The following is a 20,133-nucleotide window of genomic DNA, read 5'->3' as shown; positions in this document are numbered from 1 at the left end:
ATTGCCCAAATCATTTAGCACCCCACTAGCAAAAGCTGAAATTTTCTGGACTGGCTTCCCTTCTAGATGAACACATTCAAAGGAAGGCTGTGTCAGAGATGAAGTCCTTGACTCAGATCCCCCCAATCACCCCCCCATACAGCTGCTGAATAAAGAATTGGATTATCCAATAATATAACCAGCCCTAGTTCACTACAATTTGCTATTTTGACTTAATTTTGATCCAAAAGTTCAAGTCAAAATCATCTTTGAACAACAAGATCCTCAGTTCAACATTTTCTTCTCTTTTCTCTCCTCTTCCACTTTCTTTGTAGTAGCCAGCTTTCAAAATGACTCCCACAATGTGTGACTCATGCTTTTGTATAATCCTCTCCTACATCGTATCAGGATTGGTCTGTGTGACCAATAGAATAGGATGGAAATGACAGTGTGTAATTTCTGAGAATAGATGAAGAAAGACATCGTGACTTCCACATCCTTCCTCTTGACTCTCTCAGTCTTCTGGGAAGCCAGCTGCCATGTCATGAGGAAACCCAAGCAACCTGTGGGAGGCCCACGTGGAGCACCCTATGGCATCCTGCCAACCGCCATCACCAGCTTGCCAGCTGTGTGACTGAGCCATCTTGGATGCAGCTCCTCCAGCCCCAATCAAGCCTTCAGATGACTGCAATTCTTGCCGACCTTGGGACTGCAACCTTATCAGAGACCTTGAAGTAAAACCATCTGGCTGAGCTGCTCCCAAACTCCTGACTCACTGAAATTGTGAGATTATAAGTATTTTTTGTTGTTTTAAAGAGCCAGGATTAGGGTGAAGCAAGCCAGGTGCCTAGGGTACAAAATTTAAGGAAGTGCTCACTCTGAGGGCTATGTAAGTGCATACTTACTAGCTACACCCTAATCTTGGGCTTGGTGTTTTAAGTCACTAGATCTTAGGGTGATTTGTTGCTAAGCTATAGATAGTGATACATTCTTCTCCTCATTATCATTCTCATTCTCCTCTCCTCCCTTTCCTTTCTCTCTTTTTTTTTTTAACACCTACAGCACCTGGTCTTCCTAGGCGGCCTCCCATCCAAGTACTAGCCAGGCCCAACCCTGCTTAGCTTCCAAGATCAGATGAGATTGGGTATGTTCAGGGAGGCATGGCCATAGACTCCCCTCCTTTGTTGAATTGCATTCAGTGAGGTTTATTCTGACTTCCCAGATGTTTGTCACTTATTTCTCTTCAGCATTCCTGTTCCCAGAAGCCGGGCTGTAACTAACCTCTTAGAGATATCTCCTTTTTGATTTGGAGTCCAATATTGTAGTCCTTTATGCTAGTCAATTAATTTAGAAACAAAAGAGCCACAACCATCACACATTTTCTACTTTTCTAGTATTGATACATGTTAATGGCATTATCAGGTGCTATCATATCAAGATGATATTAAAGTCTCTCTCTTACCACAGGTTGTGATAGTAGAGAGCATTTTTCATCATGTGAAACAATGAGTTTGTGGTTTAGAAGACGGCCTGGAGTCATGGGAGAGGAGGGATGAAGTAATAGCTAAAGTTAATGTAGGTCATTAAGAACCAGAGGCTTTTCAGTAAACACAGGATGACTAAAGACAAAGACTTCGGTGAGAGGATCACAGACAAACATTTAATTCAAAACTGTACAGCAGCTAATTTTTGAACCCTTGTTTGTACTTCTTGAACAGTGGTTGATAGATGTGATTGATGACTTTAACTTTTTCTGATTACATCCAGAATGTTTCAACACTCTCAACAGTGCCAACAATAACGCACCTCCTCAACCTATATTTTTTCTGATTTCAGAAGATCCATGGAAATATAAAGTTTTAAATGGAATGCAGACCATTTATTTTATCCTTTTGCCTTTGGTGAGTTTGAATTTCTCTGTATTTTTTTGTTAAAGGTCATACTTCCATGAACGGAATACAGTTAAAGAGATTTTTTCAGATCTATTTACTAAAGGCAAAATCCTATTTACACCAATAATTACTTAGGCAATGTAGAGTATAAAAATATTTTTTAAATTAAATTCTGCTCAGACGGACTTAGAGTTGGTAAAAATAAAATTAAGTAACAACGTGATCTTTCCCCACTTGAAAAACTGAGCACTACTAGTATATTATCAACTCTAAAGAAAAAGGAAACTGGTAGCAAACATTAAATTTGATTATAATAAGTAATAATAATAATAACAACAAGGAGGAGGAGGAGGGAGAGGAGAAAAAGAAACAGCAGCTAACATCATCATCAAGCATTGTGCTAAGTGCTTTGCATGAATTAACTTATTTAATCCTCATAACAACTCTAGTAAAGGATCCTATTGTTATCAATGTAATACAAGAGAAGACAATGAGACACATAGAAATTGAGTAATCAAAGATCACCTGGCCAAGAAGTGGCAGATTCAGAAAGGTTATTCTCGAGATTACCTATAAGACACTGTTAGTCTCCTAATATGTTCTGTTAAGGTCTCTTAGTACTGTTTTTGAGGTCTTTGAGTATGGTCACTTCTAGAAATGATGCCTTACTCAGCACAACTCAACAGCCCACAGCAACCATAACCATGAAGGCAGAGTTGGGAGATGCAGAAGGACCTTCATTCAGAATGGGCAGAAGAAAATGAGCCCACAACAAATACGTGTTAACAACAGCTTCAAGAAACATGAGTTGGCTCAGAGTATTTGGTAATTAACATAAAAAATACTGATTTGTTTTCAGAGATATTTTTGACTGAGAAAGGGACTTAGTCAATGTTCTTCTTTACACCCATAGCTACAGCCACCAACCTCACAGAGTCTTTGTGGGTGACAAAGAGCATGGGAAAGAGGTCATTGTTTTAGCCTCTTAATGAACTTGAATGACAACTTCAGCATCAGCACTTTCATGACTAGAAGGAAAGCTCTTTGAAGGGAAGGACCATCTAATCTTCAGCATCAAACATAGTGTCTAGCACCCAATATCCATTCAAATAGACTTCCTTTTATTTGAGGAGGAAGAATGAATATATACACCAACCAATGAACCACAACTGATAGAAGAAATAACATTAATACACATAATATGATTAGAACAATGCCTGGCACATGGCGAATTCGATTTCAGTGTTCGCTTTTATAGTTAAGTCAGAGAATGCTTTTAAAGCTCAAGGCATAGTGCCCTCCACACTGAAAATACTCAATAAATGGTTGTTATTGTATATTTTACTGGTAATAGTAAACATTAGTTGGAAGGAGGGGGACTAATGTGAAATGTGAATAAATTTCTAACTGTTGCATTGTTGCATCTTTAATAATGCAATTGTCCATTTCTTGTGAGTGACACTCTGAATTAAAATGTTTGCTCATCAAGTGGCTGTTTCCTGGGATTTCTGAGTTTCTTTTAACATCCAGTAGCTCTTCTGGCTAATGTCACATGGTGATTTGTTAGCGATGATTATTTAATGGTAATCAGTGTTGAACCTTAGCCATAGTACAAATATCCTCTGGGTTTTATGAGCTATATATATGGAACTTTAGCAATACTTATCTGGGGGACTCTTCCTTAAAAGCACACATTCTGATTTTATTGTGCGCATTTTTCTCAAATGCAATTTTTTCCTACAGAGCCAATGCTGGCAAAGATATTGCAGAATCAGAATGGTGAGAGAACTTTAGACCTTACAGAAAAGCCTGTGGGGCCAGACTTTGTCTCTCTTTCTGTTTTTCATAGGAATGGTTTACCAGGTCCTTGTTCTCAAAGGACTAACTGGGCCAGGGCTGGTTCTCAAATGCAGACTCTCTTTTTCGCTCTCTCTGTCTGTTGGAAGGACTCTCCCCTGGTTGCTTGTCAGGTGCAGGCTTTTGGCAACCTGGAGACAAGCTCAGTGGCAGCTCTTGTTTCCAACCATGGCATAGCCATTGACAGGAAGGGCTGGCATGTATCACTTCTCTGCAGCCAACCAGGTGATTGCTTCCCCAAAGGTAGGAGCAGGTGCTTCTCCTATGTCTCCACTGTGCCTCTTGTTCTCCAGTCAGGTTGTTTGGTGGGTTGCTCTTTGGTAAAATTCACTTAGACGATGGCTGGCAGGCATTCTGTGCCATTCGGAGGCACCTACGAGAGCTGGTCTTTGCATAGTAGAATAGATCGGCAATCATCCCCACCTCTTGGCCTGCGTGAATCTTTCTTCTAAGCTAGCCCACATTTATAGAAATTCCATCAGTAGATAATTTTAAATATTTGTTAAAGAATTGTGCTTAGGAATGCAATTTCTTTTAGAAAGGGAAATATTTTAAGTCATTGCCAGTCATGGAAAACGGCATGTGACTTTGCTTATCAGGGCTATGAGTGTGAGCCCTGGAGCTAGACTGCCAGAACTTGGCCCTTCCTACCTAGGTGGCCATTGAGGAAATGTCCAAGGGGATACATGCTCCTGGAAGAACAGTAGCCTCATGTTTAGCTGTCAGCATTCTGCAGATACTCAGAAAGAAAATTTCCTCTAATACCGCAAGATAGGGCTTCCTTTACTCTGAGTCCAATCTTAGACTGGTTTCTTCAGTGAGGGGCTATAATGGAAGAAGAGACACACATTGGCCTCGCTCAAAGTGGAGTCAGAAAGAAAAAGTTTATTTATTGAGCTCGCCCTTCAGAAAGCAAAACCAGGAAGGAATTGGAATTCATAACCTATTAGAATCTTGTAAAATTCTGACACTCATGATATCCCCACATGGTGAATGTTTAGGTCTCCTATTTGTTTCTACTGAGCAATAGGTAGAACTTTTCAAACGAAGGGGGCCTTGTGCTTGTGTTCAAGTTTGCCACTGGCTGTGTGGAATATGGCCCCAAGGGACAAAGCAGTGGCAACTGTAGAGCAAAGAGGAAGCCTTATACAGAGAGGCAGAGGCTCCAGTTCAACAGTAAGAAAAGCGAGTGCAGGCTAGAGCCCAAGGGATTTCTTGGCACCTCTACTGCCTCCTGCTTCTTCCTTTTGCTTTGTGTGAGTGCTGCCTTTGCCGTAAGGGTCAAAATATCTTAGCTGCCCAAGCTAGGGACCTCACTCCTCTCTTCAAGGAACTTCACTTGACATAAAAGAAACACATGCACACATTTATTAATTAAAAATATGTCATTGAAATTGCCATTTTAATTCCTAGAGATATTTGCAATTTTAAAGATTACTAGGTGATAAGAAGCAAAGTACACTCATGAGACTAGCACTGGCTGGAGACATTTTGGGCACCGGTTAAAGGCCTAAGGGAAAACTATTTCATCTGCAGAGGAATTGCAAAGGAAGAGAGAGAAACAAGGGTTGTTTTGGTGAGTCCATTCTCTAAGAAGATTGGACTCAGCTCTATAGAAAGCTGCTGTGTTGAGTTTATCCCCACTGCCAATTGATGTATGTTGTTGGAGTGGCCTCCCTAAGACCCTTCAAACAGTACCACAGAGGCTTCTGTCTTTTTTATCTGTAAGGTCAGCCTTGTGTGCAGCCCAGCTGACCATGAAAAACTAAACACCCTTGTCAGATAGTAAATTCCACTAAAGTAGAAACTATACCCATCCTTGAGTATAAATTCTTAATGAGTTCAGAACTCTGCACCTCACGGTCACTTAATAAATATTTGCTGACTTTTTGACACACTGCTCAGAAAAGATGTGTCCATGAAAATAAGCATGCACAGCATTTATTTGTGTGACCTTGGGCCAATTCTCTAGCTTTTTTGGATTACTGTTTCCTCATCTGCGAAAAATACAGTGCTTAACTTTTATTGGGTGTTAACCCTGTACCAGGCATTGAGCTAAGCACTTTAGAGTCACGATCTCATTGAGTTCTTAAACATATCTATGAAGTATGAACTAGTCTTATTTTATAGATGAGAAGACTCTGGCATAAAGAAGCCTCAAGTCACTGAGTGGTTAAGTGGCAGTGACAAGCCACAGGCAGCAGTCTGGCTCCTTAGCCCATCGTTTACTCACTACCCTGTAATGGGGATAGTGAAGGTGCCTGTAACTATTTATGCACTTAATCAACATATCTCCCTAGAGCTATGGTGTGAATTCAGTGAGAGGAAAGAAAAGGCTCTTATGTTGGGAATGCTTTGGGCTGCAAGACACAGAACATCCAACTAACAGTGCTTTGTGGGCAGTGAGCTTTCTGGGAGTGTTCATTCTGCTTTGTGTCTTTCAACATTAATCACCCTTCTGGTTGAAAGGGCCATACTTTCTCTGGCTTTTTTGGGGTGACACTAAAAACAGAGAGAGGTATCATGCTCTCAGGTTCTGTGTGAGCTTCGATTCTTCTCTAAATTCATGCAGGCCACCCAGGTAAGGCCTTGGCCTGCTCCCCACACCCATCTCTCATGTTAAATACCTTTGGGTGGGGAACAAATACGCCCTTTGAGTGGTGAAATTGGTTCTTCTTATAACTTCCCATTTCCTGGAATGCCTGCAGCCCATTTCTGTGAAACCAGGCCATGAGTAACTAACTGCAAGAGCAATGATTTGAGATTTAAAAAATCACTACTGGTAAAACCCCCTGATGTTTCCCTTCATTATTTAAAATTAACTTTTCTTTTTTTTTTCAGATTAGGACTTGAAATGGGGAGTATGGTGATTAAATGTTTAGCTATTGCCACTTATGAGAGTCTACGTTTTTTATTATTGTCTCTATTATTTTCTATTAGAGGATATCCTGAAATGAGGTTAAAATGTCTCTTAGACCCACCTTGTCTTCTCCATTTTTAATGCCAATGATAATGCTCTCATTGAGGCTCCCATCATTTCATGGGCATTGCAATAGCCTCCCAGTTTATCTCTCCCAGTCTAATCTATTCTGTTATCTATCACCACATTAATCGTTCTGAAATACCGCTTACCATAGCTCTGCTCATAAAACTGTATGTGACACCTCTCTACTCATAATGCCAGTCAGGCATTCTGGTCCTCTACTCTCAGGCCCCAGTTGTTCCTTTTTCCTCTTCATTCCCCATTGAGAACTCATTCCTCCCAGTGAGCAGCGCCTGAACAGTTCAACTTCTGTCCCTCTCTCTGCTCGTCTCTGGGAGCTCTCTGCTCTGCCTCTCCAGCTCTCCTTTTTGACCTGTCATTGAAGGTGCTCTTCAACCATCTAGACTCCTCTGGCCAGCCTTGCCTTCCTCAGCCATTTCTCCTCCCTACTTCTGGATTCTATAGTCCTTATCACCCTGAGACATTTTTGCAAATGCTACATGAGCTTATTACTTATAGCTCCAGAATTTGACTCTACCATTTTTCCTATTTATTGCCCCAGCAGAATTGATAGTGCTTATTATAGCATAATAACATATTTCAGAAATGAGTTTGAGTCGGACTTACTATGGTAGACATCATTAGTTGTCCGTCCAGTGTGTCCCTTTTTCTTTCCTGATGAGACTCTTATTTTATTCAGTATAGTAATGTGCCCAGCTATATTGGCTTAATCTTAAATCTAAGCTAATCGAAACATTCATATTCCCATTTCTCACCTTTCGTTATGGCCAGGAGTATTGGTAAGTATGTCAGACATCTCTGAGAAGGGTTTTGCTTCCTGATAAAAGACACAGTGTTTAAAGAGAAAGCTCATAGAAGTTGAACCTTTCTTTCACTTCTTCCTGCCTTGAATATCATTGGGATATTTGGGACCTATATCAACGATTTTGCAACCAGCCTGAGGCAAAGAGCCTGAGAATGAGAAGTCAACATTTGAATATGGTAAACGGAAGGACAGGAAGAACTTGACGCATGGGGTCTTTGTTGAATTGCTATGTCAGTATGCAACAACCTCTCAACTTCTCGTACGTGAGATAGTTGAATGTTTTTAATACTTGAGCCACTGTTCGTGGGATATTCTATTACTTGCAACTGAAAGCATTCCTAACTTGTAAACCATATTCATATTTCCAGAGTCCTAAAGAGTTCATGAAAACTGTATATCTTATTAAATACTTTGAACCAGTACACGAGCAGATGTGCTATCTTATAAAAAAAGAAATCTTCAGGAAATTAACATCACATTCATATGCATATAGATATACTCCATTCATGAGAGAAATAAAGTCTTTCAATGACAAATTTTAAATTGTTAATTCATAACCATAACAATCAGTTAAATAATAGGACAGTTGAACAAGGAAAAACAAAGGAAATAGTAGTAAGAGTGCATTAATCTCACTAATTGGGGAAAAGAAAGTACTTTGCTCACTTTTTTAAATAACCAAATTTTTAGCTGTAAATAAGTCCCCACTAATATTTATATATAAATTTTATTTTACTATTTGTTAGGGAAGCCTCCATTCTATTGTCTTCATGTTTCTTTGAGAGGGCTTCTGCCAAAGCAACATTCCTGGCCTTTTCTTTCACCCTAACTCATTCATTTCCATGAAAATAATGAGTTACCTGGTAAGAAAGTTTGGGAGAAGTTTCCAGGTATACTTTACTCAGCCTCTCCCTGGCTTCACAGGTTCTGGTGGAGCAGCTTGACCTCTGGATGCAAATACCTCTGCAAATCCATGCAGTAAGCTTCATGGGTCTTGATTTGCCCCTTCATAGGTGATGCCAGCAGTTCGAATGGACAAGTTCAAATCCAAGGGGATGTATTAGAAAACCCAATTGTGGCCATTAGTCAAGCATGGCTCTCCAGTTCAGCTTTATTGGTAATTAAGTTGACATTTTGATCTCCATCAGTCTCTCTCCTGAGTCTACTTCTCAAACATAAGAAGGGGAAAAAAGTTTATTATTAATTGGTGACCTCGAGTGCTGACTTAGAGCCATGAGTGTGGAATTCCCCTGGGATGTTTCTTACTTGAATGTCAGAAACACCAATCTTCTCACTTTTGGAATAATAATAATAATAATAATTTATCTGCTTAGTCATTTATTTATTCATTTATTCAGTGAATATTTATTTTCTATTATATATGTTATAAATGTGCTGAATATACATTGGTCAGCAAAAATAGACATGACTCATATAATAAAACATCAAATATAAAATTAGACTATTCTGAGTGCTACCAAAGAAGGAGAAAGTCATCTTCCATGAAAACAGATAATAAGAGGATTTGATTTAATTGAGGAGGTCAACAAAGGCTTCTCTGAGGAAGCAATTCTCAGTCTGAATTGGTATTAGCTGGTTGAAGGGGGCAAGGAAGAGTATTCTAGGCACATGCAAAGGCCCTGTGACAGGAGGGAGCATGGCAAGTACAAGGAAGTTAAGGAGTCCACAGTGGAGTGAGGAGAAGGTAAAGTAATATCGTAGTTGAGGTTGGAGAGTTATGTAGGAGCCAAGTCATGTGGAAACTTGGAAGTCACATTAAGTAAGGAGCTCAGTCTTTATCTTAACAGTGGGAAAACAATCAGCTTTGCAGGAGGTCAGACAGATGTTGGGAGCTTGGACTAAGGTGGCAGTGAAAGAGTTAGAGAAAAGGAGATGTGCCGTAGAAAAATTTAAAAGATGAACTTGACAGAACTTAGTCTTGGGTGCAATGAAGGTAAAGCAGTTATCAAGGATGATATCTAGATTTTTAGTTTGTATAACTAGATGGATGTGGGGGTATTTACTAAGAGAAAAAAAACCTTGAAGAAGACCACATTTAGGAGAAAAGATGGTAAGTTTGTTTTCGGACCCATTAAGCCTGAAATCAGGCCTCTTTGACATAGAAAAGGAGATCCAGTAGGCAGTTAAACATATTGGTTTTGAGTATAGATAGGCAGTCTGAGCTAGAGATGCATAAATTAGCAAATAAGTTATCTATACACAATAATTAAAGCTGTACACTTGGATAAGCTTATTTGAGGAAAGTTTATATAAAATACGGCCAAATATCAAGACCTGCAGAATACTAATATTTAATGACCAAAAAGAGGAATACAAGCCTGAAGAAGAGAATAACAATGAGAAATTACAGAGATTGGAGGAAAACCTGGAGAATACCTTGAAAGCTAGGAGGAAAGGCTTAAAAAAAGTGTTTTGCTCAACTCTGTGAGACATTGCCAAGAGAGGGAGGAAAAGGGCTAAATTCATTAAATTTAGTCACTGAGAACTTAACAAGAGTATTATCACCAGAGAGATGGGGCAGAAACCCTGTTGGAGTGTGGTAAGTGCTTCGTGAGAGGAGATTGAAAGAGGAAACAGTAAGTTTTAGAAAAAAATTTTCTAGAAATTTTACTGTAAAAGGAAGGAAAAAAGAGGTAGAACTAAAGTTGGAGAGTATTTTAAAATGTGATTTAATATAATTAACAAGTCTAATGGGAAGGATTCGTTTGAGAAGAAGAGTCTGAATATATAAAAGAAAAAGAATAATTGTTAGTGTGAGGTGTCTAAGACGATGGGAAAGGATGGGAGGCAAAGTGCTGCCACAGAATTGACTTTAGATAGGAGGATGAATAGCTCTTCCATCATAAAAGGAGAGAAGGAAAGCATAGAGGTAGCTTTGTAGATCAGAAGGCCAACACGTTCTTGTTGGATGGCTTTAATTTTCTCTGTGAAGTGGATGAGATCATATGCTGAAAACGAAGAGGAAGTTATGAGTGAGAAGATCTGTATAGTCACAGAAAGTAAGAGACTGCAATGACCAATACATATGTATAGAGACATGTATTGTTCAACAGTATTGACAACCCACTCGAGGTAGGTGATGAGGAATTTATAGTGAAACTAATAATTTCTTGAAAAATTAAACACAGTTATTTTTAAATTCTATGTCTAGACACTCCATTGCCTATAGTTTATTTATACTGCCCATTAAAATAGATCTTGATTATCAAGTCTTGTCTTCTTGTATGCCCAGTTATTTTTTATTGAGTGGCAGTTAATTTTTTTTAAAACAATAAACACTTATTATCATGCAGTTTCTGTAAGTCAGGAATTCAGAGGAAACTTAGGTGGATGGTTCTAGTTAGGGATCTCCCATGAGCTTAAACTTGAGCTATCAGCTAGAGCTGTAGTCATCTCAAGGCTTGACTGAAACTGTAGGATTCCCTTCCAAGTGGTGCCCTCATATGGCTATTGGTAGAAGGCCAAGGTTTCAGTTCTCAGCACGTGGACTCTCCAGAGGGCTGCTTGAGAGCCCTCTGCCATGGTGGCTGGCTTCGCCAGAGTGAGTGATGTAAGGAACAAGATGGAAGCAAGTGCTCACTTATTTTTGGTAGTGTGTTTGATAGGGAAATTTTGAGACATTGGGTGATATTTTCTTCCTCCAGAGAAGATTTGCATTTGTTACCGGAAGGGAACTCAGTTAAGGGTGTTACCAATCCCAGGTCACCTTCGTCCAATCAGGAAATGAAATAAGAAACTTCAGTCTCTGTAAAGGTTCATATATTTCCAGTTCACTTTTACTTCTTGGATGTGGCCCTTTGAAGTCCCATCTAATTTCCTGGGCTATTTACCAGGCAGGTCTTAAACTCCAATTTCTGACTTCCCAGACTCTTGAGACTGCCAAAGTTCCTGCCCAGTTTCTCAGTCTCTCACCCGTGCTTTCAGAATTATAGGTGCCAATAAGGTTGTTGTTCTCAGACCTTAGGGTACATCAGAATCAACTAGAGGGTTTATTATTTCTGGGTCTCACCCCAAAGTTTCTGATTCAGTAGATCTGGAGTAGATCCCAACAAGTGGCATTTCTAACAAGTTCCTAGGTGCTCCTGCTTGCTCAGGCATCACATTTTGAGAACCATCTTTTTAAAGGATAGGCAACCTTATATGGGCTTCTTTGCTCTCTGTGATCTTGACAGTGTGATTTTCCACTGCCTTGGTGACTTTCCAATGTCTTTCAACTGATATTTCTTTTCATATGTTTCTCACAATCAGAGAGAGGGCTGTTCTGAGCCATCTACATTGCTCTTTCCAGAAGAAAAACTTCCAAACTAATAATCATGGCCAATATGCACAGAGAAAGTGTTACGTGTCAGACCATGGCTGGCATGGCTGTTGTTTGTGTGACTCTAGGGAGCATCTTTCATACTGTTTTATATGACTGGCCCCACCATGGGGCCACCTGGAGTTGTGAGATGCAGCTACCTTGAGTAGCCTGGCACTATGTAACGATCTTTATATTTATTATTTCATTTACCTTCACAAACATTCTATTATTATTCTTATTTACAAATGAAGAAACTAAAACTTAGAATGAATAACTCTCCAAAGGTCACATGGTTTGTAAAGGACAAAGTTTGGAGGTAAACCTAGGATTGACTAACTGCTAAAGCTCTATTTCTTTTTCTTTTTAAATTTTATTTTATTATTAGTTTCAAGTATACAGTGCATTGATTAGACATTTATATAGTTTATAAAACGATCCCCTAATTGCTCTTTTTATCCTCTGGCTCTCCCCCTAGCCATTACATTAATGCTCTATTTCTTGATATGTGAGAAACAAAGTTTGTATTAAGACTTTGAAATTCACACCTTCTCTATCTGTAAAATGGGTACGATAGTATTTATTTTCCACCTCAGAGCTGAGTAGAGTGAATTAATGAAGCAGTGGGTGTAAGCTCTTGAGAGTGTTTTTGGGTAAGAGGATTAACTTTCGTTATCATGGTACTGTTCAGGAAAGTGGTTCTGTTATGAAGGCATAACCACCTCCAGTGGTTAAGCAAGTAAATGAAGAACACCAGCGAAGCAGAGTAAGGCCAAGGCAGGTGTTTCAAACAGCACTGCAGAGTGATGGGAAAAGGCATCCACCTTTCAAATGGCACTCTGCTTTAAAAAGCAACAGCTTTAAAAAGCAAAATCTTCATCCACTGGGGCATGTAAGACCAACTTTTTCCTCCTCTAGTTTTTCTCTTTCCCTCAGGTATTCAATTTGTTTCTTCTTTCTTTTCCTCTTTTCCTCTTTTCTCTCAATAACTAACTACAAAGTGTTAGAAAGTAAGAATTTTGAGAGTCCTTAGACCCTCAGGTGACATTACTGCAATATAAAAACCTTTACCTAGAGGTCACAGGTTCAAATCTAGACTGGGTCAGTAGTGACCATGAATCTATGTTACGCCTTCTACAAATCTAATGGCCATCTATTGGCTTTTTCATAGTTCATGGGAAACAGATCGATGGTCTCAGCTCACATCGGAATGCCAGTCCGCATCAGAACGGGCATTGTCAGACACTAGTTGGCATTCTCAACACAGAGGCCAAGACCTCAAGTGGAAGCTTTACCCCTCTGAGCTTTACTCCTAAAGAATATGAACATGAGGCAAGAGAGAAAGGAAATGAGTTCATGAGGAAAAGAGAGAGAGAGAGTTGTTGTCTTACCCTTCTACCTTCTTGACTACAAAGAAGATATCTCTTTTTGGACCTTGGGAAGAGGATGACTTCCTGGTTTGTCATTCATTTTTGGAACTTTATCCAGCAGAGGAGGGAAGACGATTGCTAATAGTAAGAGGTGCAGGTAATGCTGTGCAGAGGAAACTGCTCTTGCTCTCTTGACTAAAGAGAGGAGACAACTGGAGAACACACAGGAAGGAGAATAGGTTTGGAAAGAATGAGCATGACTGTATATAGAGCTAGAGACCTCCATTTCTTCTTTGCACATATAAACAATCAGTGTAAATCTCAGAGACCCAAAGAAGCACTTGTTTCTCCAGACAAGTGCCAGAGAATGAAAAAAGGAAAGAAATCTTCCTGAAGAAGATGAGGTTCAGAAGGAGGAAAGGTGCTATTGTGGATACATTTCATATGTGGAGAGGCAAGTCTTGGACTTTACATCAATAATGTGTTCTATTTTCTTTGTGCGGTTAGAAGGCCAGGCTCTTCACTGAGAGGGGGTTGGGAGCGTGAGGAATGTGTCAAAGATTTGTGGGAAAATAGAAAGGAGGCCACAAAAGAAGAGATGTGGAAGGCTGTTGGCAGAACTGGGTTCAGATGGATTCGCACCCTCTGTCTGCATCTTTAAAGTCATCCACCATAGCCTGGCTTTTAGTCATGTAGCCAGGACAACTGCTTTATATTACATAAGAAGGTTAGACATGAGGCTTGGCGAGAAAACAGACTATAGAAAATTCAGCCCACTATATACACGGAATGGGAAAAATATACCAACTGGGGCTGTCAAAAAGTTTTCAAAGAACTTTACAAAAAACTTTTCTCTTATTTAAGTCAAAACAGCATGGAAAATAATAATATGGCGTTCAAGCTCCATTCTCTCTGTCGGGGGTGAAGCTTGAAGAAAAAGAAAAGTGTATTCTGTGGTTAGTCATATTTTAATTGGTCACAATATGAAGCAAAAGTTCAAAACTAAATGCTAGAAATATCTCCCCTCTGGAACATTTAATTAAAATCTGTGGGGGCAAAAAGCCTCAAAATGACAGCCAAAGAATAACAACAACAGCGGCAACAACAAATGTTTCTGCAAACCTGGACTTTGAGCAGGCAGATGACATTGAAATGAGTGAAGTGTTTGTGTTTTGGGGGCTGGAGTGGTTCTCCTGGCCACTTCTCGCTAAAGGCACAGTCCCAGCCTGAGTGTTTGGCATTAGTTCTCCTGCAAGGGTGTTTTGCTTTAAGCAAAAGTTTAATGTGGACAACAGTCATCTCAGGAATCTGCAGTGCTGCCTTTCAATGCCATTTCTTACCTTTGCATTTCCTGCTTCTAACCCTTAGGAATATCCAGTGCCTTTTCTTGTGCCTTTGCTCAGAAAGGATTTGAAATGCATTCACACTAAAGTAAAAATAACTGAAGATAGAAAAGATCAGTTACTTATCTCAGAGTTCTAGCACTTTAATAAGGCAGGTCTTAGGTAAAATAAATGTTACTGAATTCTGAAATAGCATCACATGGATAGAAGCCTATTCTGCTTATTCATAAAAGACATTTTGAAGCTATCCCACACTCCTGCCAGCAAGAAGCCTTCGTGGGATAGCTTATAGAATTATTTGAGTCCTAGAAGGAAACTCACAAAATTTAACATTGATTAAGATGATGTCAAAATCATCATAATAAACACTAAAAGTTATTATGGACAAAACGATCTATGAACTCTTTAGCATTCAACACTCGACAGTTCTTGTTTTGTTTTGTTTTCCTCAAAAAAGAAAATACATGCCTTAGGGATGGACTTCAGGTGTGCATACACACATGAACACATGCACATCTGTGCGCATGGGTTTGGTAAAATTCTCGTGTAGTGCACTTTCCATTTGAAATCCTTATGCAGAGTCAGTCCCTGCCACTTATAGACAGACCCATTCCTCATAGCCACTCCATGAATAAGGCACTATTATTTCAATATTACAGAAAAGGGAGTGGAGACATAGAGAGCTTGAGTGACTTGCCCAAGCACACACAGCAAGTGGGTGGTGGAGCTGATATTTGAACCCATGAGTTCAACAGGGGTACAGTGTCTGTTTACGGAGTGGCTTTGAGAACCTAAGATATGGACTTCACAGCAGCAGTTGTTTCTGAACTAAGTGTTGAAGAATGAGTTTTCCAGGTTGGAATGGGGTGGGTGGGGCTCGGTTAGTCTTCCACATCCTTGACAAAGCATGGTAGATTTAGGGTACAAATTAGCTCAGCGAGGTGGGGGTCATAGGATGGACGTAGTTGGGGGTGACCATACATTCCAGTTAGTGCATGGCAATCTGGGTTTTCATCTGTTTTCCCAGCATAGTTACCACTGGCACCTGCTTCTACTCTTGAAAGAATCTGGATTTTGTTGGTGTTAGATGGACCGCTCAACTATGGGGGTCTGTTCATGTAGAACCTTGTATGGTATGCTACAAAGCCTTCAGCTGAGTTTGTGAGCTTTTAAAATTCAAGAATAGGGGTCTAGGGAATTTTTCCCATCTCAAGTTGTCTCCCTACCTCCAGACTACCTTAGGTCCTTCTTGGATTCTATTTCTTAGGATCATTCACCATCCTTACCTTTGATAACTACGGGTAAATGATGTAAACCCAAGTCTTTCTGGGTGACCAAATTGCCCATTGATTAATTGGTTTCACTTTTACAAGGCTGACTCAAGTAAATGACTAGATTCAGAATATAGCCATCTCCTCTGCTCAATTGTGTAAACAGATTGCTCATGCATTAATTCACTATTTGTTAGTTCAAAACACAAATTGACTGCATGTGATTAACTTATGTAGATAAAATATCAGCTACCCACTGCCTTCTTTTCCACTTGCAGAAATTGGCAATATTAGCATGTAACAGGACCAGGATAAATTAAGTGAAAACTACACTGCTTCATCGGGTTGCAAAGAACAGAGACATGAGCTAGCTAATTCTAGTGATGGAAGTTTAGTGCAAACATTCAGAGGGAAGGAAGGAAGCAAAGAAAATCATCTTAAGTGTTCTACAGGCTTGTTGCAGCCCTGGGACCTCATGTATTCCTGCAGAGTAGAGCAGGCTTGAATTTTACTGCTTCTACTTGCAGGCTGAGCGCACCTTGGGCAAGGTGCATAACCCCTTCAGTTTTCTCACCTATTAAAGAGAAATGATATTATCTGCCCCTCAGAGTTCTTGTTAGGATTAAATGAGTTAATGCACGTAAGTACTCATAGTGCCTGCATATATGGTACGCTAAGAGCACTGTTACCAGTACTGGTATTGTCATTTTTCAACTCATTCAGCTTCTAGCATCAACATTAGTGACCCAGCAGCAGTTCTGGCTGTTATACTATCATGACTTTAGAAGTGGATGCCCCGTCCTCTTGTCATCTGGCTACATTTGAAACTCAGTTGAACTTGACTTTGACGCAGCATCTCCTATTACCACTGCTTTAGTTCTCAAGTCATTTCTCTCCCACATTCTTTGTAATGATTATTTCAAATCTTCTTTTCCAGCCATCCTTCCTCTTACTTTACTTTTAGCAAAACACACACACACACACACACACACACACACACACACACACACACACACACACCTTGAACACCAAACAGAATCATCCCTTCATTTCTCAGAAAAACCAAAAGGAATCGAAAAGGAATTTCCTCAAGCTCTTGCCAATAGAGCTACAAAAATACCTGAATCTGTCACCATCTTGCCTCCTCGCCTCCTGTAATGTTAAAGGAAGTGCTTCCTGCCTAGGACAGGCCCTCACTGTGCTCTAAATCTTATCTCCTCTTACCTCTGACAAACCTTATACTACCATTTCTCCTGTTCTTCAACCTCCTTTCTTCCCAAGATTATTCCTATATCCAAGTTCAGATTTCTTCCACCTTTAAAAATCTCCCTATTCATCTCTCTCTCCTTTCCACAAAACATCTCGACATCTATGTATATAAGCTATCTGCATCCCTTCTGCCACCCTGACTCAAGTAAATGCTTGACCTCTCTAATCTCATCTCCACTTCACCAATCAACTCAAACTGCCCTCACAAAGTCACCTGTGTCTTGAATTTTGCTAAAACCAGTGTGCAACACTTGGCAGCACCAACCTATTTGACCACTCCTTCCTTCCAGAAAAACATGCTTCCTTGATGCTAGTTTCCTGGTCTTACTCTCCTTTCTCCAGCTGCTTCTCATATCCTTCTGCCAGTTCATCTTCTCCTTTGAGAAACTGTGAATCTCTTTAATCTATCCACTTCTCTCCAACTCCACAACCTTTGTTTAAAGCATTGACTTCTTCCACCTTGACTGTTCAACAGTCCTCTGAATACTCTTGGCATGACCACTCTTCGGGTATGTGCACTGCAGTGACCACCCCTTTACCTGAACTCATTTAATAACTTCTGAATATGCTTGGAATAAAATAAGGTAATAGAATTGATCCTTAACATGGCCCCCAAACCTCTGCATATTCTCAATGGTTTCCCTCTCAAGTTTTATCTCATGCCCCTCTGTCCCTCACTTTCTGCTCCTGAAACACCAGCTTTCCCTTTGCCCTTCAAATGATCATGTTTTATTTTTTTCAGTATCAAGGCCTTTGGGTGAGTTTGTCTTTGGTCTGAATACTCCTGCCCACTTAGCTGAATTCCTGTTTATTCTTCAAGAGAGAAACTGTCTCAGGAAAGTTTCCCAGAACACCTGAGAACTAGATTGAGTTTTTATGTTAGTCTTTTGTGGTACCTTGTACTTCTCCTTTATAATAGTTATCACAATTGACTGTGTAGTTTTTGGTTTAATATCTATCTACTTCTTTGTGTAAGTCCATGAGGACTTATTTGAGCTTCTTTATTTCACCACTGTGCTCGCAGCATCTAGAACAGTACCTGGACCATAGAGAATAAATGAATGAGAGGAAAAAACCAACTTCAATTTTCAAAATAGTTATTCTCAAGGTAAATTTGCACAGCTGTTGTATGTCATTTCAATGCACTTCTAAGTTTTAAACTCAGGAACCCTCCCTTTCCTAACTCCATCATCATCTCAACTCCCTTTTCCAGCTGAGCTCAGGACTCTCTACCTAGAGGTCTACCATCACTGCCACTTCCGTAAGACCTATTTTGAGTATGTTTCTCTCTGAAACCCTCTCTGGTTCTCATGTTCTCCATTTCAACTATTGGTGTCACCATTTCCTTGACTTCTTTAAAGTCAAAACCAAAGAAGCTTTAAAATAAGTGCTTAGAGTTTGTTTGTTTGTTTGTTTGTTTTTAATTGAGGTAACATTGGTTAATAACATGTTAATTCCAGGTATACAACATTATAATTCTATATCTGCATACTCTATTGTGTGTTCACAACCAAAAATCTAGTTTCCATCTATCACTATAAACTTTATCACTGTAGTTTTTTTAATCACTAAAGTGTTATATGTTCACTGTAGAAATTTGAAAACTATATTTATAAACAAAGCAAGAAAATAAAAATCAGCTATTTTTCTAACTAACAATAATTGTGGTAACTATTTTGGCATATACTGTTTGTAACTTTTGCTATGCATAGAAATACACTGTTTAAAAAAGCGTGCCAGGGTTCTGCCTTCCTTTTTTAATTAACATTTTTATTATGGAAATTTTCAAAATAGGTCTATATAATTAATGATTATCAATATTTCATCATTCTTGTTTCATCTAATTCCCTTTATTTCGAGTGTTGCAAAGCAAATTCCAGATTTCATATAATTTCACCATTTGACACTTCAGTATGTATCTCTAACACTGAAAACTTTTTAAAAACCATAACTAAAATGTCATTATCACACCTAACAAAACTAACAGTAAATAATTTTGTCTAATATTTAGTCCATTTGGTTTTCCTTGTCTCAAAAATGTCTTTGTTATAGTTAGTTTGTTTAAGATCCAAAGTCTACATATTGTATTTGATTTATATATCTAGATTTTTAAAAATTAGGAACATATTGTGCAAAGCTGTTTATAATCTGCACTTTTAATTTAACAATATGTTATACACATTTTCCCATGTATTAAAGATTTTCTTCATTGATTTTAGTGTCTACACGATATTCCATAGGTTTTATATTCAACATCTTATTATTGAGCATTTAGCTTTTTTAAAAATTATGTAGCCCATGAGGAAGGCTTTGATGTATATACAGGAGACATGACTCATGAGAAGTAGAAAACCTGGGTTAAAGGTGAATAAGTATATTTGTTAGATTTTTGCTATTGCTGTCCAAAAGAGGTACACAAACTTACTTTCCCCATGAGCAGTGTATTTCCTGCAAAAACTAGGTATTATAACTGAAAAATTGTTATTATTTTTACTCAATTCAATGGATAAAAATAATGTCTTGTTATTGTTTTTAATTACATTCCTTAGTGTGGTCAAATATAGCTTCATATATTTAATAGCCTTTCAGATTTTGTTGGAAATTTTCATATTTATAGTCTTTGTCCATTTTTCCAATTTGCTTTATATTTTATTACTGATTTGTAAGTTTTTTTTTTTTTGGTTTATTTTGTAAACTTTACTGAGACTACGTTATGAATGTTGCAATTACTGTACTTTTGAAGTTTGTCATTTGCCCTTCTGTAATCTTCCCTCTCTTATCCTTAATCAATCTCAATTTGTAATTCTTGTTCCGACACAATTTTTTAAATGTGTAAACTCTTCTTTCATATTACAATGCTGTGAACTTCTCAACAGCTCTTCCCTCTGACTGATCTTTATTTTAAATCTCCACTCTCTTTTCCAGTCCATTGTGAAGGCTGCTGCCTAATGAATATAGCTACTTTCATCATATTGTTCCTCCATTCATGACTCGTCAATGGCTTTTTATATCATATCAGACTAAA

The 20,133-nt window shown here is 38.9% G+C and overlaps 1 non-coding gene across 1 annotated transcript; it reads right to left on the bottom strand.

Annotated features, from left to right (window-relative positions):
* Nucleotides 1-1,032: 1,032 nt before the first annotated feature.
* LOC120589555 (5S ribosomal RNA) lies at nucleotides 1,033-1,151 on the bottom strand. The gene has a single exon (XR_005649528.1). It is a non-coding gene; the product is annotated as a 5S ribosomal RNA (ribosomal RNA).
* Between the last annotated feature and the right edge of the window lie 18,982 nt (nucleotides 1,152-20,133).

Source organism: Pteropus medius, unplaced genomic scaffold (genome assembly GCF_902729225.1).
Source record: "Pteropus medius unplaced genomic scaffold, Ma_sr-lr_union100, whole genome shotgun sequence".
Taxonomy (NCBI): Eukaryota; Metazoa; Chordata; class Mammalia; order Chiroptera; family Pteropodidae; genus Pteropus; species Pteropus medius.
This window is presented reverse-complemented; position numbering and strand designations above follow the sequence as displayed.